Source organism: Rhinolophus ferrumequinum, chromosome 10, assembly GCF_004115265.2.
Source record: "Rhinolophus ferrumequinum isolate MPI-CBG mRhiFer1 chromosome 10, mRhiFer1_v1.p, whole genome shotgun sequence".
NCBI classification, from domain to species: Eukaryota; Metazoa; Chordata; class Mammalia; order Chiroptera; family Rhinolophidae; genus Rhinolophus; species Rhinolophus ferrumequinum.
In genome coordinates this window covers 16,002,941-16,023,028 of record NC_046293.1, presented here as the reverse complement: position 1 = coordinate 16,023,028, position 20,088 = coordinate 16,002,941, and positions in this window count along the sequence as shown.

Here is a 20,088-nt window from a genome sequence, read left to right as displayed (position 1 = left end):
GAAAACAGTAACATTTTAAGAAACCGGAAGGCACACAAGAACTAGTGCGGAGGGGAGAAGCGGGTAGTGCCAAGCTCTTCAGCATGAAACACCAAAGACCTTCTGGCCTTACGTAATCAATGGGCCACCACAGATGACGCTATTTTCTAAATCTGACCATGTGGCATTGTCGGTATAAGGTAAGTGAAGCGGGATGGTTTACAGAATGACTAAAGCTCTACTTTCACAAATGAACTTTCCAAGGGAAGTTCTAACAGCCTGTTTAAATTAGAAGTTTATATTTAGAAATGGTGTTGGCAATGAAGTCTCTCTCCCTTTCTACCACCTGAGAAGACTACGTGACGCGCTCAGGAAACACTATTAAAAGGAATATCACTAGCAGCCAAAAGGTGCCCTGAAACCCCTCACTGGACTGAAAGCATGGGGCATATTAATCACATGACCATCACCAAAGGGCTTGGAGGTTTAATTTGTCATCACTAAAAATAAACAGGAAGAACATCAGAAGCTTAAAAGGGATCTCAACACCCCCTGCAACCACTTCAAAAAGTGCTAAGAATAAAACAAATACTTACAAAGCAAAAGAAAGAAATGTCAACCACTTACCAAGAGAGAAACAGTCTGTATAAACTGTAGACTCTAAAATATAAATGGACGGGACCTTGACTAGTCAGTTACATACTTTCCCAAAGCAGAACAAAAGTGGGTACGAATTTAGAAAGTGAGTTCCCTTTGTATCCAATGGATGATGACAGCAAGACTCTACATACAATTAGTACAAGGAAATGGAGAGACAGTTCTGCTGCTCTGGCCAATGCTCTGACCAGAGCCAGGTTCCAATGCAGACACCCTGAGCTGGAAGCCAAGGGCAAGGGCCCTTCAGGGGACAGTGTGGCAGATGGGGCACCCAATGGCCCACTCAGCAGCTTCCAGTTTCTCGTCTGCTAATCCCATGGAGTACTGGAAAATGTGGGGAGCAACCTATAGGAAAATATGTAAGCTTTGCAGGGGGGCAAACCTTTTTGTAGTAAAACATGCATAACACAGAATTTACCACGTTACCCTTTTTTAAGTGTATGGTTCAGTGGCATTAAGTTCATTCATATTGTTGTGCGACCATCAGCACCACCCCCTCCAGAACTCTTTTCATCTTGCAAAACTGCAACTCTGTACTCATTAAACTATGTAATGCCCTGTTCTCCTCCCCCGCCCTGAACACCACTCCACTTTCTGTCTATATTTGACTGTTCTAGGTACCTCAGATAAGGGGAATGATATGGCATCTGTCTTCTTATGACGGGCTTATTTTGTTTAGCACACTGTCCTCACGGTTACTCCATGGCATAGCATGTGTCAGAATTCCTTTCCTTTTGAGGGCTGAATAATATTCCATGGTGTGTATGCACCACATTCTGCATATCCACTCATCCATCGATGGACACTTGGATTGCTTCCACCTTCTGGCTACTGCAAGTGCTGCTGCTATGAACGTGGGTGTACAAATATCTCTTTGAGCCCCTGCTTTTCACTTCTTCAGGATATATATCCAGAAGTGTAAGAGCTGGATCACACGGTAATTCACTTTTTCATTTTTTGAGGATCTGCCATACTGCTTTCCATAGCCACTGTATCATTTTGTTTTCTTTTTTTTTTTAAGACCACCACAGAAGAATTCCTTCCTTGCCTAATTTTTATTTTTACTACTGACAGAGAAATGAATGAAGTCAGTACTTAGGTACAGGAGTCAGACATTTCCCATCTACTCAAGGAAACATTTCTAAACTGTAAAGACCTGAGACTGGGAAATATAATCTTTGCCAAGGACTTCGTCCCCTTCAATGTTCAGAAATGCGAAACGACATCTCCCTCAATAGCAGCCTCCAGTCTAAAAGAGCAGTGTGTGGGATAGTCCTGAGGAGAAATCCGGGGCGTGAGTCATGACAAGAAATATTCCTAATGTCCTCAGAAAGGCAGCGTGATGACTACTCAGCCCTTGGCACACGGCACTGAAAAGCTCTAAACGTTTACATTACTTGCTCTCAGCATTATCCCAAGAATGAGTCAGATCAAGACAGGACGGGTACGAGGGAGGGCCTGAGAAAACGAGGTCCTACAGGCACCCTGTGGAAAGCAGTGGTTGTGCTCGCCCAGTGTGGCTGTACCATCTCCTGCTCACGCACATTCTGTTCACCTCTCCTTCCAGGCACACGGGGAGGATTACAGTCCTCCCTCTAAGCCCCACCCCTGGCTCTGGCCAGCTCTGGTCAAAACAGAAGTGACAGGTGCCACTTCCAGACCACAGCACACTCCCTTTCCCTACTGTACCTATCCTGGCAATATGTGCTATGGAGACACCACAAGATGGAAGAAGCTGGGAAGGCTAAGCCACCACATGGAGGGCAACTGTCCCAGAGAAGTGCCCGAGGCCCCAGAAGACTTTGCATGAGTGAGAAATAAACTTTAGTTATAGTTGTCTGTACTAAGCCACTGAGATTTTGGTGTTGCTTGTCACTGCAGCAAAAGCCAGCCTCAGCTGACTGATGCACCTTCCATTCGTCCAGTATGCTGCATTTCTTTGGGAAAACACCCCTCTCCAAAATTCAGACTACATGGTGTCCTTGAGGTTCCTAACTCCAAGAGGAGAGCCGGTGACCAGGCTGGCCAAAGAGAGCCCTTGAATTCCCTCCCCAACCGACACTGATGAGTTTGGGGCAAGCATAGGACACCCTCTAGCTAATCATCATTGTACTTTTCCTGCAGCCAAAATGAACCAACCAGTGCAAAATAAGGAAATTTCTGGATTTGTAGGGGCATATCAAAGAGCAGTCATTCTATTCTTCTAAACTTGGACCTCAGAGGATATAAATCTGAAGATGGGAGGCGCCACTACTGGGAACCTGAAAAAGGCCAACGGAGAAGAGAGCACGATTGAGAGAGAGAAGCAACCCAGTGCGCGTCATATCAACTTAGGTCAAATCGTAAGTATGACTTGAGGTAGCTAGTGCTACCTCTGCATTTTTCAATTATACCAACCCATAAAACTTCTTCTTTTTAATTTATTTTTGGCTTAAATTCAAATCAGTTTGAGTTTTCTATTGCTTGCAACTGAAGGAGTCCCAAGTTAAAGTTAATTTCAAGGATATTCAGCCACGCAAAACTCTTACTGCCTAGAAATTGTTCAACTTTTTAACCTGGCTTCAAAGGCATTTCCCATTTATACTTTAATCTACCTTTTCAATCTTAAATTCTCCTTCATATGCCCTATTTTCAATAAGATGGGTAATCTACTACTCTGTGCTCTCCAGAATACACTGTAGTTGGGTCCTGACTTAAATTAAATTCACCTGAAGTATTCTGTCTCTCTGTCTAAATACTGGTTAGCTACATGGAAAAAACGTCAAGTACGATTTTCCTTCACACTATGTCTCAAAACAAACACCAGGTGAATCAAACAGTTAATTTTTTTAAACATTAAAAAGGTGAAAAATATACAGGTTACTATTTACTTCATCTCTTAATAAAACATAACTTTCCAAATATAAAAGCAATAGAATAAATCACAAAAGGAAAACATTGACAGATTCACAACATAAAATTTTCTGTGTATCCAAAAATATCAAAAACAGTAATTTGGGAGAGAAGGGATATACTCAACAAAGAAATCAAAACATAAACAGCAAAGCATTAATATCCTTGGTGTTAAAAATTCCATACAAATCTGTAACAAAAATGAGACTCCAACAAATAAAAAGATAAAGAATGTCTCCCATAAGAGGGGAAATTAAATGGCTAATAAACACAAATGCTCAACCATCCTAATTATTTTTAAAAAGCAAATGAAAACAAGTAGACATTTAACAGTACTAGCTCTCTCCTAAAGATGGAATTACACATGGTTTCACTGTCTTTATTTCATTCACATTTTTCCCCCTATAATAAGCATGTGTTCCTTGGCGAAGAAATCAAGATGCCATCTTCCTCCTATCAGATTACAGCAGTATTTCTATTGTTATCGTTGTTGTTATTTGTAAGTGTTGGCTGGGGGGCAGGGGGGTTCTATTCTTGTTTTGTTTTTAATGACAGAACACAGAGTTGGTGCGGGCACTGGGCCGTCCCATTCCTTGCCATTTACATACAAATCAATTCGAGCTCCCTGGAAAGCAAGTTCGTAATAAGTAGCAGGAGTCTTAAAAATATTCATACACTTCGACCTAGTAATTCTCCTTCCAGGAATCTATGCTAAAGCAATATTCAGAAATGTGGATAAATGTTTATATACAAAGATTTGGTTACAGTGATATTAGTAAAGCAAAACTGGGAGAAAACATGCCCCATGTGGAGGCCCAAATATACATCTCAGGTATTTGAACTCAGGGATCAAAACGAGCTCACGAGAATATGATCAACCAGAAAAGCTGAAATGAACTTGAAAAATCCTTGAAGTTCAATTTTTTTGGCAAGGCAAACCACAATCCCAGAGACAGGAAGATAACATTTTTCTTTATTAAAGATTATTAATTATGACTAATTAATTAAACTACGACTTTTTCTTTTTGATATATGCCCTAGACTTCAAACTGTTCTCCTAGAAAAAAGAATATACAGATCTGAATTCCCTGAAGAAAGGAGAGGAAAAAGGGAGAAAGAAACAACTTTTCTTCCCAGAGAATTTTAGTGGTTACGAAAATTCTCCCGAGTAGAAGACCTGCCTCATGCTGGACCACTCCTAGGGTCCCACCTCCTGGGTACCTGCCTCGAGCCAGGCAAAGCGACAGTCCTCCCCTTACTGCCCTGTCTTTATAGCTTTATTGAGGACAATGATGTATAATACATCACACATGAAGTGTACAATGTGATGAGGTCTGACATACGTATCCACCGGGGAAGCTATCATCCCAATAAAGAAAACGAGCACATCTAACATCCCCAAACATTCCCTCACACCCCTCTGAGGTCCACCCCTCTCCCACACCCCTGCCCATCCCCAGGCAACTGCAGTTCTTTGGGTCAGATTCGTTTGCATTTTTTAGGGTTTTATGCAAATAAAGCCATTCAGCATGTAGTGTTTTGGTAAATTGGTTTTCCCACTTACTAAACTTTCAGGAATTTTTTCAACAAGCATTTACTGCACACCTACTATGTGTTAGATATTGTAGGGGGCACTATGCAGGGATTATACATAAAAATAATAAAGCACAAACTGTAATGAGCAACATCACAGGCAGTGAGGAAGACCAAGAAATGGCTCTCTGACAGGTGGAGATAAGAGGAACTTCACACAGGGCTGGTTGTGCCCCCGAGGAGGGGGCAATTCAAAGCCATTTTTATTGCATCTATTCATCTAAAAAGAAGCTTTCATTTTTTTCACTAGTTTATATAGTTTGTATTATCTCCAGGAAAAATCAATCCATGACAAATTATTACTCATCTGAATAATTAACAATGCATATGACATTTATACCTCTCCCACCAAAAGTTAAAATTAATCTCTCATTACTCTGTAAGTGTATGTGTGGTTCTAACTGCTCTGTAGAAATCCATCATGCTTCCCAAAGTTCCAAAAATAAAAATACATGCAACTATATTTGAAATCAAATTATATATCGTAATGGTTCAATGACATCCTTAATGGTTCAGGATGAACCATCCGTAATGGTTCAGTTAATCTTAAAATAACTCATTTAATAAAAAAAGAAACTTAACTGCTCAAAAGAAAGGGGAAAAAAGAAAATGTAGCCAAATCAAAAGATCACACCCTAGGCAAACTATCAAGAACTTTTCATCAAAGTATACAGGACATAGAAAAGGAATGAATATCAACATCTTCCATGTGCCATGCATTGGGAACATGTCATTCATTATCTCAATTAATGTCCCAAGAACTCCATAAGGTAAATACTGCTGTCCCCAATTAGCAGATGAGAAAACAAGGCTGAGAAGTTAAGTAAATGGTCCAAGGTTGCAGTTACTGAACATTGAAAATGTAGGTTGAATGTCTGGCACACAGATGGCGCTTCATAAATGTCAGTCCTTTTTCCTTTCCTCTGCTCATCCATTCATTCAGCTAACACTGTTCCTAGATCAGCATAACCCAGGATCCTCGCCCCATCACTTTCAGGGGATCTTTGAGGTCAAAGCTATTTTTATAATAATAATAATACCAAAACGTGGTAGGCAGAATAATGGTTCTCCAAAGACATCCACATATAATCCCTTGAACCTGTGATATGTTACCTTTCGTGGCAAGGGTGGGTGGGGGCGGATTAAGGTTGCAGATGGAATTACGGCTGCTTCTCAGCTGTCTTTAGAAAGTAGCCTGCATTATCCAGATGGGTTCAATGTAGTCACAAGGGTCCTTATGTGTGGAAAAGGACGGCACAGGATTCAGTGTCAGAGTGATGTGATGTCAGAAAGACCAACTCGCCATTGCTGGCTTTGAAAATGGAAGGGGCCATAAAGCAAAGAATGCAGAAAGCCTCTAGAAACTGGAAAGGCAAGGAAACGTTCTCCACCAGAGGGTCCAGAAAGGGCGCAGTCCTGCCAACACCTTGATTTTAGCCCAGTGAGATCCACTTCGGACTGCTAATCTCCAGAACTATTAACATAAGGTAACAACCTCGTGTTGTTTTAAGTCACTACATTTGTGGGAATTTGTTACAGGAGTGATAAGGATTTAAGGCAGAGATTAACTGCCTTTTTCACTCCTGTTCTCTCACTAACATGCAATGGAGTTTTCCAGAGGCTACGTGAAGTCTGATACTGCAATAGACTGAAGCAGAATCAGATCCAAGAATCTGTCTCCCTTTAATCCAGACTTTATAGACATTTGCAAAACTTTGAATGATTTTCTAAGGTTCTTAGAAAAAGTTTAGGCATTCTTCTAAAGTTCTTGTATTTTGGAAAACAGTCACTTGTCATAAAAAGTGTGTCATTTATGTTAACAGGTAACCAATTTATTGTTGTTTTAAATAAATGAATAAATACTTATTTTTAAAAATCGCCGCTTTAATTTCTAATACAGTCACTATTTTGGTTATAACCTATATAAACAAAAACTTTGGGATCTTCAATAATTTTAAATGTGCAAAAAAGTCCTGAGAGCTAAAAGGTAGAAAATTCAGACCCTAGCTATAGCTATGCCTGCCTTGTTCACTATTATAGCTAAAGTAACTGGCACACAGAGGCTATACAGAAAAAGCGTATTTCTGGTTGTACAATTAAACATCTCTGGGCATTATAATGTATATCCTTGTTATACATATTATTAGAAATTCCCAAAAAATGTTCTTTAGAACCTCTGTTTTGAGCCATTACCCAAATAAAGGGACCCATGGTCAAATTTATTTGGGGAATGCTGCACTTACATCCTCCCTCTTGGCAAGTCCTGCATTTTTAAGGCTCTGATTCACTAGCTCTGATAAGCTTATCTGTAAAGACTCTTCTTTAACATGTATTCTCCACATTCCATTAATCACATCTCTCAGAAGACGGGAGGACACAGGTCTAATTTTTAAATTATCTCACAGGTATCTAAGGGTTGCACTTTATGCTCATTCTGCACAAGTCAAGCTTACCTCATTGTGCTACACAAAGTCCAAAATTTTTTATTAAGTACTCAATGCTCTCCACCAAGAACTCTGAATAAATCCTTCAACATCCTGTAAAGCTTCTAACACTTCACGTTAATCCCTGTATTTTTTTCCACAATATACTTTATAGCTCCAGCCACGTAGCCAAACCTTCTAAAAAAGACCAGGCTCTGAAATGACTTTAAAGGCGGGGAGAACCCAGCAAGCTCTCCAAATGTGCATACAGCTGAAGCAGCTCTTCTCGGAGGAAGAGGAAAGCTCCCCGTCTGGACATACAGGGACAGGCTAATCATCTGATGAGGGAAGGCCGGGGATTACGTTCAAAGACACACACGGCATGCAGCGTAACAGGAAATAACAGACCACATACACATACATCTGCCCCTTTAAATTATAATGGCACAATGATTTCTTAGAATTCACCATTTTAAGAAAAGACTTCTCAGTCTTGGCACCACTGACGTTCGGGGCTGGATTATTCTTTGTGGTGGGTGGCTGGCTGGGCTGTGCACTGTAGGATGTTTCGCAGTATCCCTGGCCGGCACCAACTAGAGGCCACAGCATCCCCTTCCCCCCAGGTGTGACGATCAAAAAGGTCTCCAGATATTGCCGAAAGTCCCTCGGGGAGCAAGATCCCCCCCACTCTGGTTGAGAACCACAGTTCTACAGGAAACTTTTGCTAGAGGTTACAAACTAATAGTTCTGTTCCTGCAAATACAAAGAAACCTTTTCTTTGAGCTGAGTTTGATACAGGATGCATAAATATTACACTTCAAAAAAACGTCTTAAGCTAAAAAAGGGAAGAAATTCCAATTGAGGGACATTGTACAAAGTATGCGACCAGTACTCCTCAAAACTGTCAAGGTAGTCAAAAACAGGGAAACTGAGACACTGTCACAGCCAAGAGGAGTCCAAGGAGACACGACAACTAAACGTGGTGTGCTGTTCCGGATGGGATACTGGAGTAGAAAAGAACACTAGGTCAAAAAGTAAGGAATTCTTAAGTATGGACCTTAGTTAAGACTGATACATATTGACAATGTATCAATATTGGTTCATTCATTGTGACAAATGTACCATACTCATGTCAGGTGAGAGGTTAATAGGGGAAACTGCGTATAGGATTTATAAAAACATGTAATTTTTCTCTAAATCTAAAACTGATTTTTAAAATAAAGTTTATTAAAAAAAAGTGAATTAAAGTGAAAAAACAAAAGGAAGAAGGATGGAAGGGAAAGAGTAAAACAGAGTAAAAATCATGTCTTCCCTGAGCTGGCTTCATTCTGGGAGCCCCTTCGAAGGGAAGATCCTGAACAGGTTGGATTACAGCAAGAGATCAAATGGCCAGAAAGAAACAATCAGGAAGTGAGAAGAAAGAATTCTTTAGTCTTCTTGTAAAATGAAACCAACAACCACAAAAACTATATGTTTTTGTATGAACATCAGTATTTCTTCTGACCTCTCCCTCCTACAGACACAGTTCAAGTGTCAGCCTAGGCAAACATTTCCTGCATCCCCCAGCAATGATCTGCTCTGGTTTCAGAGCCCCTGGAGCTGTTGTTTATCTCCCCAAGCTGGACTGTCATTATCTGTTTACCAGTCTCCCCATCCAGGCAGCACGAGTCCCATGCTTGGAACAGGCAGGGGCTCAGCCACTGTGGGTCCCTCCCTCTCAGACTCATCCACCTGTGAATCAACAACCTTTGAGCCCACTGCTAGGTGCTTAATAAATGCTTAGTGAATGAGCGCAGGCTGGGCACATATACTCATACAGACTTCAGCTAAGGGGGTAGGGATGGTACAGCCTCCAACAGGGCAAAAAAGGAAAAGTCAAATTAAAGTCCCTGTGTTCCAGGAGGTGACAGAGGGACCATGTGCTGGGGTATGAAGATGGGATGAGGCACACGAAACCTGATTCACAGACCTGTTACACTTGACAAGATTTACACATGATTTAGTCCAGCAGCCTCACTCTGCAAAGGGAGAAACCAAAGCTTGCTCAAGGCCACATAGCTAGTTATGGCGCTGCCCTCGGTGAAGGAGACCTAACTAACCTACCTCCACCCTTTACTAAGCGTGTCTAAACCTGAAAGAATTATTTAATAGCTAATAATGATAGCTGCTATCTACTGAGCATCTGCTGAGTCCCAAGCCCACACTAAAAATCCTCACGTTATCCCCAGATTACAGTTGAGAAAACTGAGGTCGGAGAGGAAAACCACTTTCCACCAATGTCACAGAGCTAATAAATCTCAAAATCTCCCTCTGTCATACTCCCAAATCCCCCTGAGACTGTCACACATCAAAGCCCAAACTCTGGCCGATGGCAGTCTTTACCACCCAACACTTCAGCTTCTCATTCACAGACTCTGCTCCAAACACCTTTCATGCATGGACTCACTCATTCCTCACCACAACCCTATGATGTCGGTACTACCAGCATCCCACTTTACAAATGAGGAAACTGAGGCTTCCTGACATCCCCAGGGTCTCAAAGCCTGCAAGCGGCACACCTCGTCCACACAATAAGAGTGGCAAAAATGTTGTCTGCAGTTTCTTATAAAACTAAACATGTAATTGCAATTCAACCAAGCAACGGCATGGCATTTAGAGAAAGGAAAACTTTATGTTCACACAAAAACCTGTACACAAATGTTTAGGGCAGCTGTATTGTAATAGTCAAAAACTGGGAGCAACCCAGATGTCAGAGGGAACCGTGGTTAAACAAGGTTAAGCTGTGGTACATCCACACTATGGAATGCCTGCTACTAGGCAATGAAAAGAATACATTCAACAACTTGGGTGAATTTCCAGGAAAGAGTATTCAGTGAAAAAAGCCAATTCCAAAAGGTCACAGACTATGTGATTCCATCTACACAAGATTTTTGAAATGACAAAATTTTAGAAATGGAGAACGGATAATGCTCCGGGGATTAGAGCAGGCACAAGGAACGGGAGTGTGTTATAAAGACAAGATGAGGGATCCTCTTAGGGAACTGTTCTGTATCTTGTCGGTGGTGCTGCATACAAGAAAAAACTGTATCGAACTAAATGTACATGCATCCAAGTACAAGTAAAACTAGAGAACTATGAATAAAAGCTGTGAAACGTATCTGTATCAATATACTGGTTTTTGTACTGTACTATCGTTTTGCTACTATGTTACTATTGGGAGAAACTGGGTAAAGGATATGCCAGATCTCCCTGTATTAATTCTTACAACTGCACGTAAATATACAATTATCTCAATGAAAAATTTCAATTAAAAAAGTCGTCTGCCCCAAAGCTGGGGTAGATGACCTAGATTTCTTTCACGAAAGCTCTGCAATTCCCAATGCCCCCAAAGCCACTCTTCTTTCCACCATACCACACAACCACTTCAAAAACCAATGCAAAATTAACTCTGAGCAAAGGAAAACTAAGAAAATAAGCCCCATTTAATTAGCATTCTGCATTACAGCCACTTTGAATTCCCTCAGAAAAGTACCCCAATTGCTTTCTCTCATTAAACTGACTTCTGGCCAAAAGGAAAATGTGATCCTACAAAATGTTCTCTCCCAACAAATAGTCTCTCTCTATCTCTGTGTGCCACCTGCACCATCACTCCAAATAAATCAGTTTAAAATTTTCTATTCTAAATTTTCCTTGAAAGAAGCAGCACCAGTGGATTATCACTGGCTCTTTACTGCCACCTGCCCAGCAGCCCTGCTCCAGAGTAATCCGCCGCCTGCAGGATTCCGGCTGTTACCATTGTTACTGCTTGTTAATAACAACATCTCCTGGAGCATTGATTGGGGTGACCGTCTCCCAAGCGATGTCGGTGGAATCCCCGGGAGAACCCCAAGCGCTTCCAAGGCAGATTTCTAGTTAAAATCCCAAGAATTGATAAAACAGCTTTCCCAACGGGAGAAACGCAAAAGTTGTAAAGTTTCTGGAAGTGCTTTTTTCCGCGTTTCCCCAAATTGCGCTGCAGAGGCGATGTCGCCCGCGATAAGGGTTGGGGGCGACCGAGGGTCACGACCCGGGGCCCTGGAGGTCAGCAGCCGGACCTGCGCGGGGCTGCGGGTGCTGGCCGCGTGGGAGGGAACCTGGCGCCCCAGCCCGGCGGGAGCCCCCACAGGTACTGGGGGGTGGGGGGGCGCCGCCGCACTCACCTTCCGTGCTCCTCTTCGCCTCCCGGTAGCGCTCCCAGAGGTAACGTTTCATGTCCGGGGCAGTCCCAGGTGCTGTGCACAAGTGCCGTGGGGGGCCCGCGCGCGGCCAGCCCCGGGCCGCAGTCCCGCAGCCGCCCCGCAGAGCCGCCGCCGCCGCTTTCGCCGCCTTCGCCCCCGCGGCCATCCTCACCGCCGCCCAGCTGCGAGTGGCGCCGCAGGGACAGAGCTCTGCCCTGGGATCAGCCAAGCTGCGGGCGGCTCCCTGCGTCGGAGCACGTGGTGGCGCGGCCCACCCGTTCGGCCGCCTCGGGGGCGGGGCCTAGGTGGGGGCGGAGCCGTGCACAGGGTGGGCGGACGCTGGTCCTACCGCGCGGGGGCGGGGCCGGGCGGCCGGGGCCACGCGCCGAGTTGGCTGCAATCACTATTTGACCCTGAGGCGCACCTGGGTGGCCGAGCGTTTGGGCGGACGCCGGGTCAGGCCGAGGCCACGTGGAAAGGGATGACTCGTTGCTGGCCCTGGGCCGCTAAACGTGACTCTCGCGCTGCCAGCGGAGCTCCACATCATCTTCCTCCCACGGTCTGTGGCTGTCCCGACCCTGGCTTCACAGGCAGTGCCTCATGCCCCGACTTCAGGAGGTGACCTCTCTATACATTAATGGCCTCTGAATTCTGGATCTCCCCTGGATCGCGGGGGCGGTTCTGGGATGTCTCCAGAAGCCCGGCTTGTATTCTTAGAATGCCCACGGGCCAGGAGGGGGCAGTTGGGCCTAGGACCCACACGTGGGCTGATGTGTTTGAAGGGCACACACCATGTACAGCCTGATAGGTCAGTGCTCCTCCCGAGATTTCTGCCTAGCTAGGGAGGCCCTCAGAACACCGCCACCCAGCCTCAGCTCCTGCCCACATTCACCCACGCGGTGCACCTATCAGACCTATAGGCTGCACCTGTTCTGTGCATTGTGGTTCCACCAAAGCCAAAGCAACAGTACCCCCCACCATGTGACTGAGTCAGACTCAGCTCCTGCAGGAAACACTGATGTGGCCCACCGAGGAGCTGGCTGAGAATCATTGAACTGTGAGGACTTGCCAAGCTGTTGGTTACTGCAGTTACCGCTGAGCAGGGTGCTGCGTGGAGTACAGGGAATAACTCTCAAGGTTGGCACTCTGCCTGGGAGACCATACAGCCATATGTGAAAGAGGTGGGGCACGATTTAAGACAAATAACACAAAGTATTAGTGTAGGCTTAACTTGTGAGCTGGAGGGATCCGGAGATGCTTCATGGAAAAAGGTGGACTCTGGGTTAGACCGTGACAGCTAGTAACTATTATACTATGTATTGAAGAATATGTTGTGTGTACTAACTCATGCAATTCTCTCAGTAATCCTGAAAAGTAGGTGAATAATTTCTCCCATTTTACAAACTAGTGATTGCCAGGTTTGGGGGACTGGGTGAAAAAGGTAAAGGGATTAAGTACAGGTTAGCAGTTACAAAACAGTCAAGGGGATGTAAGGTACAGATTACAGAATATATTCAATAATATTATAATAACTATGTATGGTGTCGGATGGGTACTGGACTCAGGGGGATCACCTTGTCTATTATCTAAATGTCTAACCACTATGTTGTACACCTGAAACTAATATAATACTGAATGTCAACTGTAATTGAAAATTTTTTTTTAATTTTTATTTAAAAAAATTCTCCCTTGGGGTCGGCCCAGTGGCTCAGGCGGTTGGAGCTCCGTGCTCCTAACTCCAAAGGCTTCCAGTTCGATTCCCACATGGGCCAGCGGGCTCTCAACCACAAGGTTGCCGGTTCAACTCCTTGACTCCCGCAAGGGATGGCGGGCTCTGCCCCCTGCAACTAAGATTGAACACGACACCTTGAGCTGAGCTGCCTCCCAGATGGCTCAGTTGGTTGGAGCGCAGGCTCTCAACCACAAGGTTGCCAATTCGATTCCTCAAGTCCCACAAGGGATGGTGGGCAGCGCCCCCTGCAACTAAGATTGAACACGACACCTTGAGCTGAGCTGCCGCTGAGCTACCAGATGGCTCAGTTGGTTGGAGCGCATCCTCTCAACCACAAAGTTGCTGGTTGGACTCCCGCAAGGGATAGTGGGCTGCGCCCCCTGTAAGTAACAACAGCAACTGGACCTAGAGCTGAGCTGTGCCCTCCACAACTAAGATTGAAAGTACAACAACTTGACTTAGAAAAAACAATCCTGGAAGTACACACTGTTCCCCAATAAAGTCCTGTTCCCCTTCCCCAATAAAATCTTTAAAAAAAAAAAATTTCTCCCATTTTATAAATAATGAAATTGAGGCTAAGAGAACTAAAATAACTTTCCAAAGTTCACACAACTAAGCCCATTCTTCCATTTAGCTTCCTAACATACTAGGTAAGATTTAGTTGGGTGATAAGGAAGAAGGCAACCAATAAGTAATCCTTAACAGGTAATATCTCACTAATCATTGATAAAATGAGAGGCAATTAAAATGTTTAAAACATATATGATATCAAGTCCATGGACTCTGGTACTTTAAACTGACTTTATGGTTTTAGTTTATTCCAATTTATATCTTTTCTTATTCATGTTTCATAGAAAATGTTTTGGTGATAGCAACTGTAAATTTTGTTTACATGGAGAATTAATTCATAAATTCAAAATAGATAAATGTTGTCACGCAGCTGCCTGCCAGTCTGTCCCCTCGTGCCTACCCCTAAAAAGAAAGAATAGTCTGTGAGACTAATCCTTTCAGGGACTTTGCTTCACCTTTGTGCTTACACCTCATGTCTCGCTGTTTGTCCCCCAAAAGATGGCTGGCTAGCCAATGATGGGTAAGATTCCTCAAGAGAGGAACGACCTAAGACAGGCACAGTCACGTGGGGACCACCAGGAGAACTCACGGGGTTAATAGAGGTGGGCATAGACCCCACCTTCCCCCGTCTAAGGAGAGCATCTACCTCTGTGTCTGTATTCCTTCCCACAACCTGCTTGGGAAGTGATTCCAGATGTGATAACATCAGTTCTCCATCTATTCTTATCAGTAAGTTTCAGCATAAAGGTTTTGTCCCCTGGGGAGGTACAGACAACAATTACTAAGTCATGGGACTTTCGGCAGGCAAGCGTGATTGTTTTGAACCAGTTTTCTGGTATGGTGTATGAGACTCACAGACCGTAGAAAAAAACAATGCTATTTCCTTGTATGTGCATCAATAAAAGCCACAAGGTGGCCCGATTCGGGGCTCTCAGTCCTTTGAGGCTGTGAGACCCTTAGCCCCTGTTTCAAAACTTTCTTGATTTCTATTTCTTTCTTAACCCTTCGCCGTCCCTTCTTGTTCTCTCGCTGCCCATGTTGCGCTGGATGCGACAGATGAACTATTGAAATGTAAAAGTAACACAATTAGAACTTTTATAACATTGCTTCAGTATACTTTTAGATACGAAGCCCTGTGAGATCAACATTCATATATCTACCAAAAAATGTGAATCACGTAAAAATTATTCTTCTTAGTGAAAACCTGTTACAGTATTTTAAGGGGCTATAAAACCAAATCCCTAGACCTTGATTAACATCACTGCTAGGAGTTATAAAAGAAAATATCTCATCAAAGAGTTCTAAATAAAGTAGAAAAAAATTACAGATGCGGAAGAGTCTGTGATAATTTTTATTCTTTATTAGTATCATTTGAAGTCTTCAACAATTTTCTTTCAAACTGAGATCTCTGCAAAAACACTTCTGAGGAATTGAACTGTTATCTGCGCTATGAAAAAGCCACTTTTCTAAAATGAGGTCATATATGGATTCCCAGGGATTATTTGTGCTAAAAAGCCATAGTAGGGGATGCTGGTAAATTGTGGTTATTTGCACTTTTCCACTCTCCACTTCAGCTGACAAAATCCGTTACTGTGAAAGCTTTACTACACTACGCATTTTACCCACAGATAAAGTCTTAGAGGAATAATCTTTCTTTTTCTTTGTTGCTTCTTTTTCTGGGCCATTCCACATTTCAACATTATTTTGTGTCTTCTGTTGGGTCTTCTCAGCAGAAATGGAAATAATGGGTCTCAAGACATTTTTCCCTTTTCTGGAAGCACCTTTTGACTTCTCTGAAATTGCACAAGGTACCAAGTCCGTGCTTTTAGCCCTCTCTGACTTACCTGTATTCATGCACACTGCAGAACTCACACTATCTTAGAACTCTGGGCACTATGGTAGTTTAATTTCAGCAAGTTCTCCCATAATGTGCCATTCCTAGAACCCTCAGAACGGCGCTAGCTCATCCCTTGAGGCCAACATCTCCTCCCCCGAATCTGCTCAATTTCCCTAAGAAGGCTGCAAAAAATCAAAAGTTGTCAAGATGTCCTACATGGAACATGAATAACCAGAAGCATATTTCTTCCTGAGATTTAGAACAGAAACTCACGGCAGCATTCCATGGATTGATGAATCAGAAGATCCCAGGTAGGTCACCCTTAAATCAAATGATCTGTACAAATAGCCCAGTGCCTCAATCACGACCTGATGACAAAAGTCACTGAACAGTAACTGACCTGCTGGATATTTGAAAATAAGAATATGAGAATTTTAAAAAATTACTCCTGACTTCACATATTTAAGAGAGAAGGATAAAAGACATGTAGAAAAGATGGCACTGGAACATCACCTATTGCAGTATCCCTGCCAAAAACATTTCACTTGAATCTACTTATAAAGAAACAATCAGACAGTTACAAATTGAAGAACATCAGGGCAGGGAGGGTAGGATGGAATCGGACCTCAACTCTTCAAAAATGTCAATGTCACGAAGGACAAAACAAGCCTACTTAAATGGTCTAGACTAAAGGAGACAATCAAATGCAAGGAAAGATCTTACATACGATTCCGAATCAAAAGGTAAACAGCTAGGACACTTGGGGACACTTGAAAACACCTGAACATGGACTGTACATTAGAGAAAATCAGTAATGGTTCAAGGTCCTTGGCTTGATAATTCTAGTGTGGTTATGAGGGGAATGTCCTTGTACTCAGAAGACACAAGTGGAAGTAGAGGTAAAAGTGTCATAGCAGCAACTTTTAAATGGTTCAGAGAAAACTGTATGTGTCTGTGTGTATATGAAAGAAAAAGAAGGCAAATGTGGAAAAATGTTAACAATTGGTGAATGTAGGTGAAGATTATACAGGTGTTCATTATACATTGCCAGGTGCCATTACCATTAATTTAACATAATTCTCTAGGATGTGTTAAAAGGAAAAAAAGCTGGTGGTATCATGCTACCTGATATCAAATTATACAAGGCCATAGTAATAAAAACAGAATGGTACTGGCATAAAAACAGACATATAGATCAATGGAACAGAATAGAGAGCCCAGAAATAAATCCATCCTTATATGGTCATTTATGACAAAAGAAGAATATACACTGGGGTAAAGACAGTCTATTCAATGAATGGTGCTGGGAAAACTGGACAGATAGATACATGCAAAAAAAATGAAACTGGACCACCTTCTTATGCCATATATAAAAATAAACTCAAAATGGATTAAAGACATAAATATAAAACCCAAAACCATAAAACTCCTAGAAGAAAATATAGGAAATAAACTCTCAGACATTACTCTAAGTAATATTTTCACTGATACATCCCCTCGGGCAAGGGAAACAGAAGGAAAAATAAACAAATGGGACTACGCCAAACTAAAAAGTTTTTTCACCCATCAAAATCCCAATGGCGATTTTAAAAGAAATAGAACAAAAAAATCATCAGATTTGTATGGAACCACAAAAGACCCCAAATAGCCAAAGCAATCCTAAGAAAAAAGAAAAATGCTGGAAGTATCAAACTCCCTAACTTCAGCTTGTGCTACAGGGCAACAATAATCAAAACAGTATGGTACTGGCAGAAAAAGACACAGACCAATGGAACAGAATTGAGAACCCAGAAATAAACACACATAAATATGGACAGATAATTTCTGACAAAAGAGCCAAAAACATACAATGGAGAAAAGACAGCCTCTTCAATAAATGGTACAGGGAGAATTGGAAAGTCATGTGCAAAAAAATGAAACTAGACTGCTATCTGTCACTATGTACCAAATTTAACTCAAAATGGATCAAAGACCTAAACATAAGACCTGAAACAATAAACTGCATAGAAGAAAACATAGGTACTAAACTTATGGACCTTAGGCTCAAAGAGCATTTTATGAATTTGACTCCAAAGGCAAGGGAAGCAAAAGCTAAAATGAATTAATGGGACTATATCAAACTAAAAAGCTTCTGCACAGCAAAAGAAACCATCAACAAAATAAAGAGGCAACCAACTGAATGGGAGAAGATTTTTGCAAACAACGCCTCCGATAAGGGGCTAATATCCAAAATATATTATAAGGAACTCATACAACTCAACAACAAAAAAAACAAAAAACCCAATTGAAAAATGGGCAGAGGACCTGAATAGACATTTCTCCAAAGAGGACATACAAATGGCCAACAGACATATGAAAAGATGCTCAACATCACTGATCATCAGAGAAATGCAGATAAAAACCACAATGAGATATCATCTCACCCCAGTTAGAATGGCTATCATCAACAAGAAAAATGGTAACAAATGTTGGACAGGCTGTGGGAAAAAAGGAACCCTCATACATTCTTGGTGGGAATACAGATTGGTGCAGCCGCTATGGAAGGCAGTGTGGAGGTTCCTCAAAAAATTAAGAATACAATTACCATATGACCCAGCAATCCCTCTCCTTGGTATCTACCCAAAAAAATCTGAAAACATTTATCCATAAAGACATATGTGCTCCAATGTTTATTGCAGCTTTATTTACGGTGGCCAAGACATGGAAACAACCAAAGTGTCCTTCGATAGATGAATATATAAAGAAGTTGTGGTATATATACACAATGGAATACTATTCTGCCATAAGAAAAGATGAAATAGTACCATTTGCGACAACATGGATGGATCTTGAGATTATAATGCAAAGCGAAATAAGTCAGAGTCGAGAACTATATGATTTCACTGCTTTGTGGTATATAAAACTGAAAACAACAAAAAGAACAAGACAAACAAATGAAAAACCAAAAACTCATAGACACAAACAATAGTTTAATGGTTACCAGAAGGTAAGGGGAGAGGGAAGTGGTAGATGAGGGTAAAGGGGATCAAATATATGGTGATGGAAGGAGGACTGACTCTGGGTGGTGAACACACAATGTGATATGTAGATAATATATTACAGAATCATACACCTGAAATCTATGTAACTTTACTAACAATTATCATCCCAATAAACTTAAATTTTTTTTTTTAAAAAAAAAGTGTTTTCACAGCAAAGGAAACCATCTACAAAATGAGAAGACATCCTACTGAGAGGGAGACGATATTTGCCAATGATACATCTAATAAGGGGCTAATATCCAAAATTTATTTTTTTAAAAACTCATACAACTTAACATCAAAAAACAAACAATCCACTTTAAAAATGGGCAGGGAATATGAAGAGACATTTCTCCAAAGAGGATGTACAGATGGTCAATAGACATATGAAAAGATGTTCAACGTTACTAATCATCAGAGAAATACAAATAAAAACCACAATGAGATACCACCTCACTCCTGTCAGAATGGCCATCATCAATAAATCAACAAACAAAAGTGCTGGCGAGGATGTGGAGAAAAGGGATCCCTTGTGCACTGTTGATGGGATTGAAAATTGGTGCAGTCACTATGGAAATCAGTATGGAGCTTCCTCAAAATCTTAAAAATAGAACTACCTTATGACCCAGAAATTCCACTCCTGGTTATTTAGCCAGAGAAATCCAAAATACTAATTCAAAAAAATATATGCACCCCTATGTTTACTGCAGCACTATTCACAATAGCCAAGGCAAACAACCGAAATGCCCATCAATAGATGATTGGATAAAGAAACTGTGGTACATTTATACAATGGAGTATTACTGGGCCATAAAAAAGAATGAAATCTTACCATTTGTGACTACATGAATGTACCTACAGTGTATTATGTTAAGTGAAATAAGTCAGACTGAGAAAGACAAATAACATATGATCTCACTTACATGTGTAATCTAAAAAACAACAAACAAACAGAAAGAATAAACAAACAAACAAAGCAGAAGTAGATTCATAGATACAGATGCACAAACTGACGGTTGCTTGATGGCAAGGGTTGTGGGGCTGGGTGAGAAACGTGAAGGGATTAGGAGGTACAAATTGGTAGTCACAAAATAGTCATGGGGGTGTGAAATACAGTATGGGGAACATAGTCAATAATGTTGTAAAGACTATGTATAATGTCAGATGG